Source organism: Bison bison, unplaced genomic scaffold (genome assembly GCF_000754665.1).
Source record: "Bison bison bison isolate TAMUID 2011002044 unplaced genomic scaffold, Bison_UMD1.0 scf7180017864280, whole genome shotgun sequence".
NCBI classification, from domain to species: Eukaryota; Metazoa; Chordata; class Mammalia; order Artiodactyla; family Bovidae; genus Bison; species Bison bison.
The window spans coordinates 2,911,139-2,918,662 of record NW_011494852.1 but is presented as its reverse complement, the minus strand read 5'-3'; the positions used below and the strand labels follow the sequence as shown (position 1 = coordinate 2,918,662).

The window sequence follows — 7,524 nt, the reverse complement described above, 5'->3', positions numbered from 1 at the left end:
AGCAAGAGGCGGCTCCCCCAGTCCAGGCCAGAGAAATATGAGCAGCTGACAGACGTTTCCCACATCCTCCCCCATCTTACTTTCCTGCGCCGCCACGGTTTCAAGCGCTGGGCCGGACAAGTTTGGCCTTGGGCAGAAGCACAGCACCCCCCCACCCCAGGACACTGGAGACCACTGCGCGTCTCTGACATTTGCGCCGCAGCATCTCGCCTGACTTGACCCCGAGACCCCAGCCCCTCCCAGGTCCATGCTGCTGCGCACTGGTTCCGCGGGTGTCCCCACCTGCGTGGTAGGGAAGGCGCCTTGTACTAGGAGTTGCGGCTGGATGGAGACTGGTCTCCAAACCTGGTCACTGGGCACAAGCGCCCAAGGCCAGACGAGGCCGGAAACAGGCCTCAGGCTAAGCCAGTGGGCGGGGAAGCCTCAGTTGTGACCCAAGGTTCAGTCACCAAGGGATGTGAAGAGTCCTCCTTTCTCCAACACCTGCCTACAGGGGCTTAGGTGAGACACCAAGGAGATGCTACTTCTGAAAGCACATCCTGGGACCGGATGGGGCCTTTGTGGGGGAGTAGGGGGAGATGGTGGGGGAGGGGAAGGAAAGATGACTAGGGCTTTGTCCCCCAAAACACAAGCTACAAAGTAGTTGTCACACATTTGAAACAGCTTGTAGGGAAGAAAAACCATTTTCTATCAGGACCTGATGGATCCCAGAAAACAACCTTGAGTGAAAGAGTTCTCTTACTTCCAGGAGCTTCAATCCTCAAAGAATTCAAGGAAGGCAACTACAGTGCCTCGGGGAACAGGGAGCCTGGGTAGGGAAAGGTCCCGGTGCAGGCTGACCAGGGCATCTGGCCTCAACGTTGAGGAGGAGCTGGCTGTGGCCCATTCTCAGCTGGCAGGGGAGCAGTGTCTGACCCAGCTACTCCTCCCTCCTTCCACCTTTCAGAGCTGGGAGAATTCCAACCCCTACTCCCCAGGCTGGGTGGCAGGGAGGCACAGGTAGGGGCAAGCCCTTTGTGGGGAGCAAAAAATCCAGAGGCTCCTTCTGGTGAAAAATGATCTTCCACTCCACGAAAGGAAAATAAATTGTCAACAATAAGGTATCTATTCCATCTAGATCACATTATCTACCACCTAAAAATGGAAATATTGGCAAGACTATGGGGAAACGTGTGCATTTTACTGGTAATGAGTGTAAGCTGGTACCTCCTGTCAGAAAGAGCAATTTGGTGTTAACATCCTCACAAACAAAAACATTCTTGAAAGCAGTAATGCTCCAAGAATCTATTCCGGGCAAGTAATCCCAACGCAGATGACAGTGTAGGCACAACTGTTTATCATGTTATTTATGTAATCCATACAGTCCTAGAATCTCCAGCCTTTGGAGCTCAGAGGGAGCTCTCTGCCCTCCAATGTAACTTAAGTTCCACCCTTATCTGCCCACTTAAGAGCATTCAATATTTAAATAATATATTGGCGTCCAGGGTCAGCTAAAGGGCTTTCTTAAATAGATAGACAGATGACAATAACCACGGACACACTGGAACAGAAACAACCTAAAATATGTTTGCTTTCTGGCAGTCGTGGCTTGGCAGCTGTTCTTGGCTGGGGGACATCCCACATCTAAGACAGGAAGCTGGTGGCAGCAAAGATGAAAAAGTTGCTGGAGTCAGTCCACTCTAGGCTCCTAATCATTATGAAAACTGGAAAGTACTGCTGGGGTACAAGCCAACTCTGAAAATGATCAGACAAGGCAGAACAAAAGCAGATATCCTCCACAATGTCTGCCCAGCCTTGAGGAAATCTGAAATAGAGATCTACACCTGTTGGCCAAAATTTGTGCCCATCACTACTGCAGTGGCAATAATATTGAATTGAGCAGAACGGGTAGAAAATATTACGGAGTTCCAACACTGGCTATCATTATTCTAAGTGATCATGTTTAGAAACATACCAAAACAGACTGGTGAAAAGTAAATCACACAAAATTATTCTTTAATAAAGTCGGCCAGAACCTGTTTAAATAAATATTCACTGTTCAACATTAAAGTACTTCCATGAAGTGGGAAACTCATTATTTTAAATACCTTTAAAATATTTAATACTGTGGGGAAGCCTACCATCATAGCACAAAGTGGATACAAAGTAGAACTTGAAACTGTACGCTCTCCTTTATACATTAACAAGTGTCCCAGACCCCATCTTCGTTTCCTCACTAAAGGTGTGTCTGATCTGTTAGCTGGCTCTTTCTGCCTGAGAAGTGAAGGGCCCCTGATTTATAGCATTTGCCAATAACACCATGGTCAATTTTATGTTTTTATTTAAAAATTTTTTTCCACTGCACTGCACAGAATGTGGGCTCTAATTTGCCAACCAGGGTTCTAACCCTCATCCTCTGCTGTATAAGTGAGGAGTCCATTAGACCACTAGGGAAGTCTTTCACTAGGGTCAATTTTATTTATTTTTTTAAATATTTATTTGTGGCTGCATTGGCTGTTGGCTGCCCTATGGCATGTAGGGATCTTAGTTTCCTGACCAGGGATAAAACCTGTGTCTCCTGCCTTCTAAGGCAGATTCTTAACCACTGGACCATGAGGGAAGTTCCCCCATGATCAACTTTAAACTGCCAATATGGTGTTGTTAAACAGAGTTGGAAAGAAATAGGTATAATCAGTTCTTGAAAGCTAGAATAGAGATGGCTCCAATGACTACTGCCTGCATCCCACTGCTGGGAAAGTTTCACAACAGAACTGCTGGGTCTCTGGTTCTATCATTCTTTCAAGTTAACTAGAATCTTCTGTCAAGACAAACCAACACTCAGAAGGCTAGAACAGGACATGTTCAATCTAGTCTCACGCCAAATCCTGAGCCACCATCTTTGTTTCTAAGCCTGATCCTATCCAGACTGTCTACACTAACAGTGATTTTTTTTTTAACAGATCCCATTGTCTCTCCTTGTAGTCTAGCTTCCATAAGACCCCCTTATCTGTCTGTAGTGTCTGTATTTTCTGGACCCCAAGGGCTTCCCTGGTGACTCAGATGGTAAAGAATCCTCCTGCAACGCGAGAGACTTGGTTCAGTCCCTGGGTTGGGAAGATCCCCTGGAGAAGGAAATGGCAACCCACTCCAATATTTTTGCCTAGAGAATCCCCATGGACAGAGGAGCCTGGCAGGCTACAGTCCATGGGGTCACAAAGAGTCGGACACGACTGAGGGACTAAGAATGGCACAATTATGATCACAATTCAGGGGTTTTCTCAGTCTTGGGATACACTCAGATGTCAATCAAATGTGGACTAAGTAACTTGGGTTACGAGGGAAGGGGATGGCATGCAAACACCACGTCTAAGAATCGCTGAGATCCACATTCCTCTCCCTCCCCCGAGCTTGCAGCAGTCTACCTTTATAAAATAAGTTTTCCTGGGGAGAGCAGAATCTTTCACCTAAAGCACATATGGACCCTTCCCAGCTCAGCACCTGTGTGCCAATCCTATTAAAACACTGCACTAGACCCAACATGCATGTTCTGCTTAAGCCACTGTGAGGTTGTCCACTGGGAGTTGTGCCCAAAGGGATTTTTCCATCCCTCTTTTCTGAGGTTCAACTCTTCCTACCAGATTGAGTCTACCAACTTCCCTTGGTCCTAGACACCCTTTAGGCCTGTCTAGGGGCACAGACGGAGAAGGCAATTGCACCCCACTCCAGTACTCTTGCCTGCAAAATCCCACGGGCGGAGGAGCCTGGTAGGCTACAGTCCATGGGGTCGAAAAGAGTCGGACATGACTGAGCGACTTCACTTTTATGCATTGGAGAAGGAAATGGCAACCCACTCCAGTGTTCTTGCCTGGAGAACCCCAGAGACGGGCGAGGCTGGTGGGCTGCCATCTATGGAGTCCAACAGAGTCGGACACGACTTAGCAGCAGCAGCAGCAGCAGGGGCACAGAAGTTTCAAAGCTTTGATAACTAGAGCCATGGACAGCTGGTTTCCCAATCTAAGAATTAGGGTTGGGTCCTTATCCTGCATTCAGGAATGGCAATTTATGCATTAACTTTACAGGGCAAAACCCCCAGTCAGTCTGCAGCTCCATGGGGAGGAGCTATTTGGGGATGCTACAGCTTTTCGAATCACATTGAGCATGAGGTTAGTGTTGATGACTTGCAGTACTCCTAGCTGCCGCCACTGGGACCAACTGGAAAGCTTGCCAACCAAAGATGTGGGTTCTCAGATCCTCCTCCCACTACCTACTGCTACAGTAAGAAGTTACGTTTTTGTGTACACCAGCCCTTAGTGTCTTACAACTTTCAAAGACTTCTATCAGACCGGCAAATTTGGCAAGGTTTTCCAAATGAAGCATAGTGCAAAGTAGGGATGCGATACGTTTACTATCTGAAGCTCTGATACTTTGGCCACCTGATGTGAAGAGCAGACTCATTGTAAAAGACCCTGATGCTGGGAAAGATTGAAGGCAGAAAAGGACAGCAGAGGACAAGATGGTTGGATGGCATAACTGACTCAGTGGACATGAGTTTGAGCTGGTGAGGGACAGGGAAGCCTGGCGTGATGCAGTCCATGGGGTCGCAAAGAGTTGGACACAACTGAGTGACTGAACAATATGTTTATAAAATGAGTGAACGATGGTGTGCACAATGCCTACGTCTTCTGAGACTGATCTTCTGAGAAGGAACTCTCGAAGATTTCTAAAGTAAATCCTGAGGAACTTCTTGGAGCATTATATATTCTAATATTGATATAATCTTTCCTCAGTCTTTCCCTATGTAGTAAGTTATCATTTGTTGCAAGATTTAAAGTTTTTAAAACTGTTATAGGGAATCCCCTGGCAGTCCAATGGTGAGGACTCTGCGCTTTAACTGCTGAAGGTCTGGGTTCAGGCTATGGTTGGGGAACTAATAAGATGCCATAAGCTGCATGGTGTTGCCAAAACAAAAACAAAAAAAGCTTTTATGAGATACATTTAGCAAAACTTCCAAAAAATGTTACCAGGAAATAACTGTCTTCAGTAATATAAGCAAGTGCACAGTAGCCTCAGAAACCTGTAGTTCAACTCAGTTGCTTATTTAGTGAAGCAGTTCAAACATTTCTCAAATTTTTGGCTAGAACTTAAATTACATGCAGGAAAAACAAACGAAAAAAAAAGTCCCTTCTGTATGCAGAATACAAATAATGTATTCCCAGCATGAAAGGGTCTATAAAAATACTTCACTAAATATATCTTGCAAGCCAGTCAAATGGATTCTGGTCCTTAGCTACACTACTTTACAAAGGAAATGGGAGATATTCACATCTGCAAGCCACAATGACTAGAAACACGTGCCGACGTTTCTTCTTCCCTGATTTCTCTGGGTTTTTAAGATTTGCTTTTTGTTTATTACAAGAGGTGTAAATTTGCCCATGATCCTGGGTCATAGGAAACAATGGGAACAATGATGGGGGAAAACAATGCAAACAGTGATAGACTATTTTGGACTCCAAAATCACTGCAGATGGTTGACTGCAGCCATGAAATTAAAAGACGCTTGTTCCTTGGAAGAAAAGCTATGACCCACGTAGACAGCATATTAAAAAGCAGACATTACTTTGCCAACAAAGGCCCACCTAGTCAAAGCTATGGTTTTTCCAATAATCATGTATGGATGTGAGAGTTGGACTATAAAGAAAGTTGAGCACCAAAGAATTGATACTTTTGAACTCTGGTGTTGGAGAAGACTCTTGAGAGTCCCTTGGACTGCAAAGTCAAACCAGTCAATCCTAAAGGAAATCAACCCTGAATATTCATTGGAAGGTCTGATGCTGAAGCTGAAACTCCAATACTTTGGCCACCTGATGGAGAAGAACTGACTCACTGGAAAAGATCTTGATTCTGGGAAAGACTGAAGGCAGAAGGGCACAAGAGAGGATGAGACGGCTGGATGGCTGACTGAACTGGGTCATAGAGCAAGTCCACTTCAGACATATGTGCCACCAACAGGCGAGTTTCAGAAACATCGATCAAGAACCAAGTGTGTTATGGCAGCTTCCAAGTGGACCACTAATCTACTGGAAGCAACTGGTTCTCTTGACTTCACTAGAGGATCAAATAAAAGAGACTTCTTCCGAAGTCACAGCCTAGCAATAAGGATGAGTAAAGCTGAGTTCATCAATGCCAACCCAGGAATTGCTGTAACACTTTCTCATTCCAACTGGCATTTTTAATAATCTTTATTACTTTTCTGATTCCAATCACAGGATATATACTCAGTACAAAACTTGAAAAAGTCACAGAGGCACTAAAGGAAAATACAAAATATATCTCCACTTTTATTATTAAAGTTCTCAGAGAAAAGTTAGATGACACAATAAACAATATATATAGGCTCCATTGAGATCCAATGTTGTTTTTCTTCCTGTATTTTGTATTTTGCTGAGCCATTTAGAAGTTGTAGTTATTGTGAGCTTCATCTCTAATCTCTCTCAAGAATAAAGACAATGGCCTACATAACTGTAAGAACAATACCATAGCTAATAAAGTAAATCCATTATCACCCAATTTGTTCCATTTTCAAATTTCCAATTGTCACAAGAATCATTTATTTTACACTTGAGTTCTAGAATGTCACACATTCTATATTCATCCAATTATTTCCCCTTAATGTTTAACTTTAACTCATTTCTCTACTCCCTCTGCTTTCTGTTAGTTGGAAGTCTAGATGCTAAATTCAAGTTACCTCTTTGGGGTGGGGAGGGGCCTACGTGTTGGATCCTTCAAATCATCATCTCCTATGAGGAAGCACATACCAGGTTGTCCCATTAGTGATGCCAGGTTTGATCACTTGATTACAATGATGATAAATCAGTCTATTGTCAAGACAGAGAGCTTTTCATTTTTGCAAGTTTATATAGCAACATTTGAGCACTCCACTAAGATTCTGTTCCTTAGGAGCCTTTTGAGTTTTGCATCCACAGATGATCTTTGCCTGATCAGTTATTCTGTTAATGGTTCAGGCTCTCATTAAAATACCAAATCCTTTCATGGTACCTGCCAAGTACGCAGCATGACCTTTGGGACAATGGACTCTCTAGGTAGACTTGAGTCACCAGACTGCTCCCAATGAGGCTGGAATATGGTTTGTCAGACTGTTTCAGGCTGAAGCTTCTGGGGAAACATGCTTGTCAAGCCCACTTCCAGCTCCATAAACTGAGAAGACTCACGTGGGAAAACCATGAATACAAAGGCCAGATCTAAAGTACCTCCACACTCCAGGGACTGAGTTGCAATTTGGATCTTAGTCTAGTTAAACAAGACCACTGCGGTCAGGCCTGCTTTGCTGATAAACCCAGATTTTATAAAAACAGAAACTGCTGGAAAAGTAATAATAGAGTTGTTGCAAAACTGAAAACCGCTGGTCTGCCAAGAGAGAAACACATCTCTACAAATCACACTGGCATTTAATACCACTATACAGTCACATAAGAAAGAAAATAGAACATAAACAAAATGCTAGAAATACACTGTTGATAACTGTGC

At 44.1% G+C, this 7,524-nt stretch overlaps 1 pseudogene; it reads left to right on the top strand.

The window, feature by feature from the left end:
- Positions 1 to 1,651: 1,651 nt before the first annotated feature.
- LOC104995403 lies at positions 1,652 to 1,977 on the top strand (annotated as a pseudogene).
- Positions 1,978 to 7,524: the final 5,547 nt, after the last annotated feature.